Source organism: Panthera uncia, chromosome D1 (assembly GCF_023721935.1).
Source record: "Panthera uncia isolate 11264 chromosome D1, Puncia_PCG_1.0, whole genome shotgun sequence".
NCBI classification, from domain to species: Eukaryota; Metazoa; Chordata; class Mammalia; order Carnivora; family Felidae; genus Panthera; species Panthera uncia.
Window position 1 is genome coordinate 108,194,270 of NC_064808.1, and position 15,808 is coordinate 108,210,077.

Below are 15,808 nucleotides of genomic sequence, written 5' to 3' on the forward strand. Positions count from 1 at the left end.
GCCGTGCTCCCTGTGTGTCCCCCAGCCTGCTTCAGAGGCCCTTCATGGAATCCACCCGCCCTCTCATTCCCAGGCTCCTAGCAGCAAAGGTAATTACAGTGTCACGGGCTGGCCTTGCAGGTTCCAGACAGCAGGCGTCAAGCTGCGGGGCATGTGGTTCTTGGGTCTCCCGAAGGGTGTGTGACATGGCCCAGCACAGACACCAGGAGGGGACAGGGCGAGGACCCACAGCAGCCCCTGGGCCTGGCAGATCATCACAGAAGATGTGGGTGTCACTGAGAGGCACACCCCACACCAGGATTTCCTCTAGCAATCCAACACTTTTTTAAAAATTTTAACTTTCTTAATTCCCCTCAAACCTACTTGTTTATTAGTGTTGTGGCCTTTATGGTGATATTTGCTTGTCCCCTCCTCTTCGCTTGTTTTTGATTGTTTCATTTTTTTTTTTAATTTTTTTAAATGTTTTATTCATTTTTTGGGAGAGAGAATGACAGAGTACAAGCAGGGGAGGGGCAGAGAGGGAGGGAGACACAGCATCCGAAGCAGGCTCCAGGCTCTGAGCTGTCAGCACAGAGCCCGATGTGGGACTCGAACTCATGAACCTCGAGACCATGACCTGAGCTGAAGTAGGACGCTCGACCGACTGAGCCACGCAGGCGCCCCTATTCCCTCCCCTTCAACACACAGGCTTCTTTTCTCAGACATCGTACATAATCCTCCTGCCTTCCAACCTCCTCTTGCAGGTGACCGTGTGGCAACTCATTCATCCCTCCATCCCTCTGACCTGAAAGCAACCCCTCACGTGCAATTCTTGCTCAAGTGGGTCACCGAAAACAATTGAACACATATTAATTGAGGTGAGCCCTAATACCTTTTGACAATTCACAGTCCTGTTGTAATAAAGTCATGCAGAACAGCTTCTTTCTTAGTTGCACTAGGACTCCTAGAAATTGCTGAAGCCTAAAGCTTAAGATTGTGTCCTGTGTGGTTGATCATAAATAGAATAGTTGACATGTAAGAGAAAAACCAAGAATCTTGGGTTAGGACAACCTCTGTGAGTAGATAATATCAGCTCCAGTGTTTCTGTAAGAGGTAATTTCTAACAGCCATGAGGGAAATACACACACACACACACACACACACACACACACACACACACGCTACTGCATTTACATCCAACGCACATTTATTTAACTTTCTTGGCAGCTATGGCTGATTTATTTTGAGTTGGCAGTCAACTCAATCCTGAAGTCTTTTTCACACAAATTGCTGTCAAGAACTTTTCAAATATTGATTGTTATGCAGCACATTAGCTATTTCTCTCGGCCTTTTGTCTTCTGAAAATTTTATAAGCACACATTTTTGTCTTTATCCACGTCGCTGATAAAAATGCTAGATGGGACAAGGCTTAGGACAGAGTCCTGTGTGATCACTCTTGGAGAGACATCATTCAATCACCTGGATGTACTCTCATCCTGCTCTGACAAAACTTGATTTTCTTCGCATCTGGCCTACATTTCTCCAATTGGTAAACAAATCAATCATGAAAAACTTTCAGAAAGTTTTTTTTTCTGAAATCTACGTAATCTTGTGACCTTCTTCTGCTTGGCCACTCTATTAGATACCACCTTATTTTGTTTTATTATTTACTATTAGACGTAGCACCACCTTGTTTTAAAAGTGAATGGGGTGAGTTATGTTTCCATACTGATTCTCTATGTTGATTCCTAGTATGATCCCTTATGTTTTTAGGTCCCTAGAATTCATTCAGTTTTGTAATTACTGAGCACCTGCTGCGTATCATGTGTTATGTTAGGTTCTGAGGTTATAACAATATCTACTCTATAACTCCTGCCCTCAATATACTCATTACCTCCTCCATAATATGTTATAAAGTATTTTCAAAATCTGATAACAAACTCACGTATCTGTAGTGTCTGATACAGACTCTTTGGAAAGCTGAGATCACATTTGATGCTAACATGTGTTCGGGTACTTCTATTCTAGGACCCCTCAAAAAGTACTATGTGATATCGATGATATAATTACTAGTTACTTTAGTACCTTGGCATGTACTTTATCTGAAACTGAAGGCCTAAATGCATTCATAGTGATTCTTACAATCTTCTCTGTACCAAGGCCCCCCAAACCATCCTCGGGTTGAAGTACATTTACAGTTTATTAGTCAAAGGACGTGGATTAAAATCAGAAAAGGAAAAAGGCACAGGAGATAAAGCTCAAGCTCCCAGTGGAGTCATACAGAGACACAATTGTTCTAGCAGTGCTGTGTGATAACACATAAAAGGTAAGGCCAACAAGGGGAGTTCACTTGAGCCTTGGAGTCTAGAGTTTGTACTGGATGTCAGTCGTGTGGGCATCCAGCACTGGCACAAAAGACCTCACACTGTTGGGATAAACTTACTTGGTCAGCCTGGTACAGCATAGTCCAAAGCCTCAGGCATGAAAAAGCATTCTTATCAGAAAGACTAGTCCAAGAGATCAGCGGTTATCTCCCAGGAGACAGAGAAAGGCCAGTCTTGAAGACAAACCTTTAACTTGGAAAGTACAGCCCCGGCCTGCTGTGTCAACCTTTTCTTGTCCACTTATTTCTAGGTCTTTAATTCAATTTAGGCTTGTATTTCTTCCCCTTTTTACAACCTGGAAGTCAGTCATTCCCTTCTTCAGTAATATGGAAGCAAAATTGATATTCTGTGTTCTCTCCCTAATTCTTTGAGATTTCATGTTTCCACTATTTCTTCTTGAAATATATGAAAGAGATTCCTTCTCTTTTAAAATTCATATTATGCTGCTATATTTAAACAACATACTCAATATTACTAAAACGAATGGTCTCTTGATATTTGCTAGAATGCATATCAGTGTTTTTACTGTTTTCTGCTACATCTTCTTTTTCTCCATATATTCTTTACAACTATTAGTGATCATGTGTCTTGTGAGGAATATATTTGAGAATGTAGATAAATTATGAAGAGGAAATAAAGGCTTCCCCTCACTGACAACCTGCCACCAAAAAAAAAAAAAAAAAAAAAAATCATGACTGCCAAGGGCTGGATGACTTTGCTCCCTGGAAATGACCTCATGAAATAATTTAAAAAAGAAAAAAATGAAGTGTAAAAGTTCTTAATAAATTCATTTAAATAAATATCACTGTATTAGTTACTATAACTGCAGAGTAAACTATCCCAAAAGTTAGCCCCTAAAAGTACAAATATTTATTATCACAGAGTTCTGAGATCAAGGATATGCAGTCAAGTGTGGCTGGGACCCCCAGCTCAGATTCTCTCACAGGGAAGTAAACAAAGTGTCACTAAGGGCTACAGTCATTTTAAGATACAAATGAGGAAGGATCCACTTCCATGCTCACTCAGTTGACTGTTAACTGGATTCATTTCCTTATGGACTTTGGTTGGAGGCTTCCCTCAGTTCCTTTCCACCTGGGTCTCCATAAGGCAGCTGAGAAGACAGCAGCTGCCCATCATCACAGACAGCAAGTAAGAAAGCAAGAGAGGCTAAGCAAGATGGAAGACAGAGGGGTTGTGTAACTTCATCTGTGAAGTAATATTTCACCACCTTTGTCATAGAAGGTTGGAAGCAAATCATTAAGTCCATCTGATACTCAAAGGGAGACTACACAAGAGCATAAAGGCAGGGAGGAGAAAATCATGGGTGACCATCTTAGAAGATGACTACCATAGGCACCTCCAGAATAATATCACAAATGTCATATGTATTCAATACGTATTAAGGGCTCCCAACTGATGTTTTGCTCTGGATATCTTCCAGTATCTGGAGATACTTTTGATTATTATAACTGCAGTAGAAGGGCACATATTGGTATCTAATTGTTATATAAGCCTGGCATGCTGCTAAACATCCTACGTTTCACAGAACAGTGCAAAAAGAATTTTCTGACCATAAAGAATTTTCCATCTCAACACAGCAATACTGCTCAGTTTGAGAAACCCTGTAAATATTAGTAAATATTAAGATTAGTCATATAAGTTGATATTAAATCTGTTGTTACTGTTTTAAATCCTGGGTTGCTCTTTAGGTAAAATATGCCCAATCCAATAAAGTAACATATCGAATCACTGACTTGATTTAATCTGAAATACAAGTGTTACATGAAATGATTATTATAGAGGTGTCTGTGCAGAAGCCAACTTATCTCTATTTTGCTGAAGAGAGAATTGCTTACCAGTCTTTACCTCATAGACATACTAAGCAATGTGCCCAATGTCAAAAAAAGAAGTCATACAGTATAAAGGGTTTAAAACATCTACAAACAATTCTACAATAAAATCTGATTTAATAATTACAACCACGGTTCTTATTGCTGCCTGCATGTTTGAGTTATCAGCACATTTTTTTGATTGTTTAAATATAGATACTAGATACTAGATACTAGAACCACATTCCCAAAGCAACTAATTAGCCACTATGGACGTAAGGCTCCAGTTTGGTATAGTTGAAAGGATCACATTTAGTGGTTTTGAGAGCCACTACAGTGGCATTTCTGCTGGAATTACTGAACTGATTCTAGTAACCTGCTAATAGTGGATACTGTACTAGTGAGATAAAGTTATTTTTTCACTAATGATGTAGAGATGTACACAGGTACAGATTAGCACCATAACTGAAAAGTAGGTATTCTAAAAATCAATTTTTAAATTTGAATGATCAATTCCAAGGGGCCATCAAACTACTGTCATTGGGCTAAATTTGGATCCATGTCTTTTTCTGTAAACACAGTTTTATTAGAACACAGCTGTTTTGGAAGTAAAGTAATTGTCCCACTGTTGGGGAAAAAAATTTTCTCCACCCGCGAAGGTTCCTCTGGGTGGTCCAAGAATCAAACCAATATGAGACATGTTAACAGGAGAAAAATAAACAAAAGTTTAATAACATGTATACCTCCTGTGCACATGGGAAAGACCCAGAAATGAGTAACTCTCCACACTGGCTGAAGTCATCACCTTAAATACCATCTTCAGCTAAAAATGGAAGATGCTGGAGGTGTTGCATCAGTTACAGAGGATCCCAAAAAAAGCATAGTCAACAAGAATAGGTTGTTACACAGATTTACGTCTGTGCCTTCTCCAATGAAAACAGTTTCTAGATAGAGTCACCCCCTCTTCCGGCTACAGTGAGGGAGACACTCTCCGAAATGGAGATTTCCATTACAAACATAAATGTCTCTTACAAAAGGTTAACTTCTATTCTGTCTTCAGAGCTTTTCTCAGGTCTGCTATTCTTTATAGCCAAACATCCCTACAGCACCTGGGTGGCTCAGTTGGCTGAGTTTCTTACTTCAGCTCAGGTCACGATCTCTGGATTCATGACTTTAAGCCCTGCATCGGGCTGTGTGCTGACAGCTCAGAGCCTGGAGCCTGCTTTAGATTCTGTGTCTCCCTCTCTCCCTGTCCCTGCCCCTCCCCCACTTAAGCTCTGTCACCCTCTGTCTCTCAAAAATAAATAAATAAACGTTAAAATTTTTTTCAAGGCAAACATCCTAAAATAATCCTTAGGCCAAAGCAAATTTGGGGGTGACAAATTCTGCCATGCTTCACAGCTTTGCCCATTTGTTTCTCTATTGTCTTCGGCTGCTTTTAAGGTATAACAGCAGATTGAATTATTTGCAACAGACACTATATAGTCTGCAAAGCCTTAAATGTTTAATATCTGTCCCATTGAAGAGGTTTGCCAAGTCCTGGGCTGTCCCAATACCAAAAGACTTTCTTTTTACTGGGGTTAGTCTCCATATTTATTATTAGTTGTTCCAATGCTTTTTATGCTGTATTTCAACACGATGAACTTAAGAGGAGACAAGAAAGAACAGGGGTAAATTCAAAAGTAATTAAGCAAGATTTTATTTGCATTAATGTGACATTGATTATGTATTACATTTTATTATGTAAAGATGATGTCTCCTGATCAATTTTCAATTACTTAAAAGAAAATAGGTACTTCTAGACAATGATTTTTTTTCCATTAAGTCAGTTGAAAGAGTTAGTGATTACTCTAAAGATAGTAACAGCAATCATTTACTGTAACTTGCCTAAGGTTATGTGGTAATATGCCGATTCAACTAAAGAAGGCAGTCTCTGCGGTCTGGGATCTTAGCCACAAAATAAAAAACATGCTTCTGCCTACAGAATAATGACTTCTCTTAACACTCTATATTCCAAAACTCCTAAAAATCTAAATTAGACTGTTTGTATTTTTAAAGTTGGCTATTTTACTTTTACATACAATTAAAAGGAAAAAAAATTTAAGCCACATGATACCTTTTGCCCATAAAAACAGACTGATGTACATGTTTTAATGAAGGTACTGTGGGTCGCAAACACAGTCAGTTCTGCCGTCACACTTGTCTTGAAAACACAAGACTGTTCCAGTGCAATTCATTGACTAGAAAACAATTCGAAAACAATGCAAATTTTGTACCTTCTTCTGGCAGTTTCATCTGTAAGAAATACTAGGTGAATGCCGAAAACTCAACTGAGCCACAGAAGAATACACAGAACGTATACATATATACACACCTCAAATATCTCCTCTATCAGCTCACCGTTCACTGCATGTGTTATTCTAAAAGATGATGTTTTGCTATTATTTTGCATCTGTGGATCCTCACTCAACATCCAAAAAACATGTAAGTGTTCTGGTTAGGAAACACAGAGCAGAACATGAACAAAGAAAGCTTTCAGTGTTGAGAAGAAGCTTGAAATAGCAACATGTTGTGAGGCTAGTTCTCAAGGAACAAGCGTAAAGGAATTCACATCGGGGACCATCAGAGACCATGCTGTGAAAGCAAAAGAGCATCTACGATTGGAAGAAGAGGTGCACCGTGATGTCAGAAAGAACAAGGCAAGAAAGGAATGGAAGGGACGCTGAGCTTATGCACCGAAGACCAAACTTTCAAAAAGTCAGGATCATTTTTTCTCACAATCCAATATGAAGCATTATGTGTAAACTAAGACCTTGTGTACAAATTGCCGACCCCTACGGCAACTGCTCCTATCAGTACCAGAAGTGCCTGGCTCAGTGATTTCAGAAAATCAGGAAAATTTCCAAAGTGTTCAGCTGTTGAGCAAAGCCGTGAGTTAAGACTAAAAAGCAAAGGAATTTCCAGAAGTGATAGAGAAGTTAATTGAAGACGGTCACACATCAGACCAAATTCAAATTTTCATGAAATACCTATCTTCCATACACACATGCCTTTAAGGACCCGTATCTCCCAGGCAAAGAGAAAGCACGCCTCCAGTTTTAAAGTTGCAAAAGATTACAAACCGTGTAATGCTTCCTCTACCGTTTCACAGTAACTCACAGACTTTAATCTGTCCCATGCCCATTTACACAAAGATCAGCTTTTTTCCCCTCAAGACAAAGTACAATACGGATTAAAGGATTTACGTTTTCCTTAACCACTTTACATGTGAAGGGGTGCAGGATGAGACACCCCCAAAAATGTCACTTAGGCACAGAAATCATTTCTAGTTAAAAGTAATGAAAACGCAGCACTTGCAGAAAAAGCTCCCTGCCTCCCCTACAACTGCCTGAATTTACACTGGGAACGAGAGTGTATACCAGGAAGAGAACTCTCAACTTTCCTCATGAACTTGTCTACATCACAGGGCAACCTTTCATCGTCCACCTTGGCTGTTAGAACAATACTAATAGCTTCAAATTTCCACATGGTGAGAATTTTTGAGCAATGAAAACTGGAACACGGCTTGAAAAACAAGCATGGGGGGCGCCTGGGTGGCTCAGTCGGTTGAGCGCCGACTTCGGGTTGGGTCACGATCTCGCGGTCTGTGAGTTCGGGCCCCTGTGCTGCCGCATCGGGCCCCTGTGCTGACAGCTCAGAGCACGGAGCCTGTTTTGGATTCTGTGTCTCCCTCTCTCTGACCCTCCCCCATTCATGCTCTGTCTCTCTCTGTCTCAAAAATAAATAAACGTTAAAAAAAAATTAAAAAAAAAGAAAAACAAGCATGAAATATTAAAAGATGTGTGGAAAGGGAGGGACAGAGAGGGACAGCTAGAGAGAGCACTCCGGAGAGATTTACCTGTGAGGCGCCCATTTACATTTCAAAGGGAGATGGAGTCCAGAACAGTGGGGACATTCCAAGAATGGTACACCAGAGAGGTATCTTAACAACCCTACCGAAGAGATTTATTTTCATTCCAAAGAGCAAGAACCAAGGGACTTGACTTTTTACTTTCCATGGACTTTTTTCATTAGGAAGACTAGTTTTCCATACTTCTCTCAGGAAAGGAGGACTGCCATCCAGATGGTCTCATAGAAGGTCCTAGACTCATGCTTGTGGTGCTCTTGCCAGTAGTAGAGTCCCTACACCTGCAGGCCTAACCACCTGCTCTCATCACATCTCCCTGAGGTGTAAAGAAACGCGATGAGCAGAAATGGTACGGTTATTGCCGTAACAATAACTGCCCTGGTCTCAGACACCACATATGTGCTTTCAAGAAAATGTAAGTAGATACAGAAATTAAAAATGTAGCAGTGGGGAATGGTGGTATAAGGAGCTCTGAGCACCCCGTGCCATGAAACCATAATAAAAGTTATTAAAAAAACGAACCATGGATAAAAGATGAGTACGTTTGTTACTAGCAGTCTCTTTATGAGAAAAACATGAAGAATTCCTTCAGACTGAAAATAAGAAACACTAGAAAGTGTTCTGAATCCACAGGAACAGAGATTTGAGAAAACTAATTATTCCATTATAAAATATTAAAAGAAATTTCTTCTTGGGGGCGCCTGGGTGGCTCAGTCGGTTAAGCTTCCGACTTCGGCTCAGGTCACGATCTCGCAGTTCATGAGTTTAAGCCCCACATCGGGCTCTGTGCTGACAGCTTAGACACAGCCTGGAAGCTGCTTCGGATTCTGTGTCTCCCTCTCTCTCTGCCCCTCCCCCGCTCATGCTCTGTCTCTCTCTGTCAAATATAAACAAACATTAAAAAAAATTTAAAAAATAAAATCTCTTTCTTCTTCCATTAATTTATAAAGCAAATGTACATCACAATGTGTATATAATTATACTACTGGAATGATATCAGTAGAAATACAAAATGTATAACCATAACAGCACAAAATGGGGTAGAGTAAATAGAGCTCTACAGGATTAATATTTCTATATGTCAATGGAATTAAGTGAGTATAAATCTAAGGGAGATTCTGATAAGTTAAGATGTATATGGTAAGCCCCAGTGCAATCACTAAGAAAATAACTACAAGTGTGAAAAATATTTAAAGAAATTAAAACTAGAAACTATTCATTTAATAAAAAACAAAGAGGGGCTCCTGGGTGGCTCAGTTGGTTGGGTCATGATCTCACTGTTTATGGGTTCGAGCCCCAGTTGGGCTCTGTGCTGACAGCTCTGAGCCTGGAGCCTGCTTCGGATTCTGTCTCCCTCCCTCCCTCCCTCCCTCTCTCTCTCTCTCTCTCTCTCCCTCTGTCCCTCCCCCACTCATGCTCTGTGTGTCTCTAAGATAAATAAAAATTAAAAAGAAATATTTTAATAAATAAACAAATAAAGAAATAATGAATGATTGAAAAGAATTCTATGTATTTCAAAGGAGAAACATATAGAAAATACAAAAGGCAAAATGGCAGGCATAAACTCACATATATCAATACTAATGTCAAATGTGAATGGATTCAATAATTCATTCAAAAGGCAGAGATTGTCAGACTGGATTAAAAAAAGATCCAACTATATGTGGTTTATAAAGGACATACTTTAAATTCAAACATGTAAGTATTTTGAAACTAAAAGGAGAAAAAAAATGACATTATGCCAACAAGCTTAAGAAAGAGTATTCCTGCTAATATTAGGTAAGAAACACTTTAAGACAAAAGTTACCCGAGATAAGAGGGATGTTTTAGGATGACAAAATGACCAGACCATCAAAAATACATAACAGTTATAAACATATGTGCACGTAACAACAGAGCCCAAAATACATGAAGCAAAATCTGACAGATTTCGAAAGAGACACACGATTTAACAATGCTAACTGGAGACTTCAACCTCCATTTTCAGTGAGGGATAAAACTAAGAACAAGGTCAGCAAGGGAACAGAAGACTTGAACAACACTTTAAATCAACTACACCTAAAGGACATCTCCACCCAACAATAGCAGAATATACATTTTTCTCAAGTGCACAGGAAACACATAGACAGTTGTCAGGTTATAAAACATAACTTTACAATGACGGACATACAAAATATCTTCTCTGACCACAATGGAGTGAAATTGAAAATCAATAGCAGAAAGAAATTTCAAATATATTTGGAAATTAAAAACTTACTCCTAAATGATCAATGGATGACAGAAGAAATCACAAGAGAAATTAGAAAATATCTTGAGGTGGATGAAAATGCAAACTACAACATACCAAAACTTCTAGGCTTCAACTAAAGCATTCCTAGTGGGAAACTGAAAATTTTTTTATGAAGATATCAAATAGAAAACTCACCTTCCGTCTGAGGACATTGTAAAAATGAGTAAACAAAACCCAAAAATGATCAGAAAAAAGAAATAATAAACAGGAGAATCAAAATTAATGAAATAGGCAATAGGAAAATAATAGAAAAAGGCAGTGAAGTAAAAAGTTGGTTCCTTGAAAAGATCAACAAAATTGACGCTCTTCTAGTTAGGCTGATAAAGAAAAAGGAGAGGAGATTCCAGTTACTAAAATCATGACCGAATAAAGGAAACATGATAGACCTTACAAAAACTTAAAAGGATTATAAGGAAATGCTGTGAATAATGGTATGTCAACAAATCAGATTATTTAGATGAAATGGACAGGTTTTGGCAAAGACACAGACTAGTGAAACTGATTCAAGAGAAATACAAAATCCCTAACAGAGCCACAAAAACTAAAGAGATGGAATTTGAAATTTCAAAACTTCCCACCTAGAAACTTCCAGGCTCAAAGGACTAAATTGGTGATTTCTGCCAAGCAGTTTTGGGAAAAATACTAATCCTTTACAACTTCACACAAAACACAAAAGAGGTCATTCTTCCCAACTCCTTTTTTGAAGGCAGTAATACCCTGAAACCAAAATCACACAAATATAAACAAGAAAACTATAGACCAATGACTTATGAATACAGGCACAAAAGTTCTCAAGAAAATACTAACAAACAAAATCCATACATATAAAAGGGATGATATACCGCAAAAAATGGGATATATCCCAGGAATGTTACACTGACTTAACATAAAAAACCAAAAGATGTAATCCGCTCTCACTAGACAAAGGACAAAACTCACAACATCATTTCAATAGACACACACACACAAAAGCATTTGACTAATTCCAACAGCTTTTGATGGTAAAAAAATTTTAAAAAATCAGTTATGGAGTCTATATCCTCAACTTGATAAAAAAACATCTAAGAAAAAATCGTGCTATTATCATATCTAATGGGGAAAGACGAAAATGTCCAAGAGAGGACTATGGCAAGGACATCCAAGCGCTCATCTATTTTATTTAATCTTGTATAGAAGGTTATAGCAAGGATAATTAGGCAAGAAAGTGAAATAGAAGCCATCTGGGTTTCAAAGAGAAAAGCAAAACTATCTCTATGTGCAGATGACAGGGTTTTGTATATAGATGACCTTAAGGAATTTACTAAAAAATTATTAGAACTTAAACCAGATCAGTGAGGTTGAAATGTCCAGTATCAATATACAAAAATCAATTATAATTCTATAAACAAGCAATGAATAATGCAAAATCAAAGTTAAGCAATTCTATTCATAATAGCATCAAAATTAATATGCTTATTATTAAATTTAATATAAAGGTAGTGTGATACTTATACCCTGAAAATTACAAACCATTTTTGAAAAAAATTACAGAAGACCCAGTAAATGGAAAAACAACCTGTGCTCATGATTCAGAGGAATTAACACCGGGAAGATGGCAATACTCCCAAAGTGTTGTACAGATTCATCCCAGTCTCTATCAGCATCTCAGATGGCATTATTGCAGTAATGGACAACCGTACTCCTAAAACTCATATCAAAATGGCAGAGATCCAGAATACCCAAAATCATACTGAAAAAGAACAAAATTGGTGGTTTCATACTTCCCAATTTCAAAACTTACTACCAAACTACAATCACCATGATGCTATGGTCCTGACCTAGCTTAGACATATCTAGAAATGTGTTTCCAAAAACAAATCCTTGTATTTATGGTAAACTTTTGACACAAATGACAGAATAATTGAATAGAGAAAGAGCAGTATTCCAATCAATGGTGTAGGGCAATGGATATCCACATGCAAAGCATGAACTTGATCCCCTTATTACACTAAACATGAAATTAACTTAGAATGAATCACAGACCCAATTGTAAGAGTCAAAACTATCAAGTCTTAGAAAAAATTTTAGAATAAATCTTTGTTACCTTGGGTTAGTCAAATCATTTTAGGTATGCCATCAAATGCACACGCAACAAAGAAAATATACATAATCTGGACTTGATCAAAATTAAAAACTTCCATGCTTCAAGGAATGCCATCAAGAAAATGACAACAAAGCCCACAGAATGGAATAAAACATGTGCAAAACATGTATATGATGAGGGACTTGTATCCAGAATATAAAAAGAACACTCTCCACTAATCATAAAAAGACAAAAATTAAAATGAACAATCTTAATAGATGTGTCTCCAAAGAAGTGATACAAATGTTTAAGAGCTACATGAAAACAGATTTAACATCATTAGCCATGAAGGAAATGCTATTCAAAACCATAATGAGACTGGTGATACCCAACAGAAAGGCTATAATTAAAAAAAAAAAAAAGATGGATAATAGCAATTATTAGTAAGAAATCAGAGAAATGTGGAAAAATGAGAATACTCATACACTGTTGGTGGGAATATAAAATGGTGCATCCACTTTGGAAATAGTTTGGTAGGCTCTACAAAAGCTCAATGTAGAGTTCCCATATAACCCAGCGAACCTACTCCTAGGTACACACTCAACAGAACGGAAACCAGATGTCCACCCAAAAACTTGTAGGTGACTGTCCGGTGCAGAATTATTCACGATAGCCAAACAGAAGGAACAACTCAAATGTCAGTGGATAAATACAATGGTGTCTACCCAAACGATGCTCTTTCATTTATCTCTACAAAGGAACAAAGAGGTGATTCACACCACAACATAGATGAATCTCAAAAAGATGCTAAGTGAAAGAAGTTATATATTAGATATATATATATATATATATATATATTATATATTATAGTTTATATTATATATTATATTTATATAATATATTTATATTATATATTATATACATATATGTGTGTGTGTGTATAATTTATGAAAAGTATACAAAATAAATAGAAGAGAGATTAGTGGTTACCTACAGCAGGGGGCTGGGAAGGACACGAAGTGTGTCTGTTCATGGATACAGGGTTTCTTTGTGGGTCAATAAAAACATTTTAAAGCTGACTGTAATTATAGCTGCAAAATCCAGTAAATGTATTAAATATTTGGACTGTACACTTTAAGTGTACTTCTTTGTATGCTATGTGAATTATACTTTAATAAAGCTATTGTATTAAAAACTTTATTGGCCCGTGTGCTTTTATCTTTCTACAGATTGTACTTTGCCAGTGAAAAGGTCAAGGTCTACAATACTGACTAAAACATGAGTGGGGTAGACAAGGGTCAACCACTGCTGGGTCCTGAGCGGGAACGGTACCATCAGACCTATGTCACCTCCACTGGCTCTGATCTGTTCATCACCCAGGCTACACACACTGTCTCTCCCTCCTCTGCCCTCCCCAACCCCTGGCTCCAGGCTTTTCCCTGTAGCTGAAGAAATTTCATGCTGAAGAGACAAAAGAGATTCAGCAGGTCAACCTTTCCAGGAGAATTCATGAGATTTTCGCAGAGGGGATCAGTGTAGGTCCCATGGTTAGCCTCTCCTTCTGGACCGATGACCACAGCAGGAACACAAGAGAAACATGATGATTCGGTCAGGACTTCGTAACAGGCCTACTACCCCTGAAATCTTCACCGTGGTCAGGAGAAAGGGAAATGCACATGGACTTCAGACGGTCAGGTGCAATTTCTCTCCTAACACACGGCTGAGAGAGAGGAAAGGAGGGATCCCAAAGAGAGGACCACAGTGTGGTCGGTGGGAGAGAGCAGAGTGACCACTCAGCTGAGCAGGTGGGAGCCAGGCTGACCAAATGGGAGCAAGGGAATGAAAACTTCAGCAGTCTATCCTGTGCTCGTACCGGTCACCTATGTTAATTGGTTTATGTTTTATCCTGACATACTGACTGTAAACAGTTGTAAATAAGAACATGGAGGGTCCAGATCTGTAGCTTAGAAAATGTATTTTGGCTACAGTGAGAGATCTATTCCTAAGTACTGGAATCCCAGTGCCCACTAGACCTTCTCAGGGCACACCGCCCTCCCGAACAGTTCTTTAAAACTCCCAGGTAATTTTACAGTAACTCACAAACTTGTGATAGCAGAGACTGGGTTCAGGCTAAGGATCAAGAAGGGCCCTTATCGGGGCACCTGGGTGGCTCAGTCGGTTGAGTGTCCGACTTCGGCTCAGGTCATGATCTCATGGTTCGTTAGTTCCAGCCCCACGTCAGGCTCTGTGCTGACAGCTCGGAGCCTGGAGCCTGCTTCAGATTCTGTGTGTGTCTCTCTCTCTGCTCCTCCCCTGCTCACACGGTGTCTCTCCCTCAAAAATAAAAATAAAGATTTAAAAAAAAATTAAAAAAGAAGGGCCCTTATCAGGGAGAAAAGTTCTAAGCCGCTAAATCAGGGGCCACCTGCACTTCCAGAAGTACCTTTGTGAAATATAGCATCTTTTGTCCACATGGTAAGATTGTTTTACGGATCATCTACCTACTACATTCCAGATATAGTACAAAGTGCTGTAGGGATGCAAACATAAGACGCCATTCCCATCTTTGAAGAGTGAACAGTGAGGCTGGACAAGAGATTGCTACGCTCAAGTCTATGAACACGGCCAGTAGAAAGTGTCTTCCAGGCAGAAGGGCCATCAACACCAAAAACAAAGACAAAGCAGCAGGAAAAGAGAATGGTTAGTAAAAAAAGAACTGAATTCTCTAAATTTGGATAGCTAGAAAGAATTGGAGAAAGAGCCACAGAAGTGAAACAGTGGCTTCTTAGGGATGGGGGAGGTGATGATTTGCTTGTGGCTAAAAAGCATGGAGCTTAGAGAGAGGTAGGAATTAATGGAGCTCAACAGTCTATTTCCGGATTTGTTTTGTGCCGGTGGGGCACTGGGGGCAGGGGACCGGCAATGGAAGTCCAAAACAGAGGCAGTGACCTTGGCCAAGCAAAAAGAACCATAACCTATAGGAACTGCATCACAATTTCATTAAACTACAGAATCAATAATAATTCCCATTTCCCTTACATGCCTTACAGAAATATTTCCCTATCCTAGTGAATTCTGTAACGGATCACTACAGTTTTAAGTGAATGATTGAAGGCCTTTTCTCCCCAAGGTTTTTATGATACACTAACAAGCAAAACAAACACATTTTTAACAAAGACAGTATCATTACTTTCTTTCCTGAAAGAATGAGTTAAAGTGTTGCCTCCTTCCCTTAAATATTTGTATTATATTTTTGCTATCCATCTTATGAAATATTTTGACAAATTATTCAATACAGGTTATGCTAATTTGAAAGCTTCTGCACAACGTAAGTCACTGGAAGAGCTATTGTCACTT

At 38.6% G+C, this 15,808-nt stretch overlaps 1 long non-coding RNA gene across 2 annotated transcripts in view; it reads right to left on the reverse strand.

Annotated features, from left to right (window-relative positions):
• LOC125910604 (uncharacterized) overlaps nucleotides 1-15,808 on the reverse strand; it is a 430,115-nt gene that overhangs the window by 285,337 nt on the left and 128,970 nt on the right. The window lies entirely within an intron of this gene.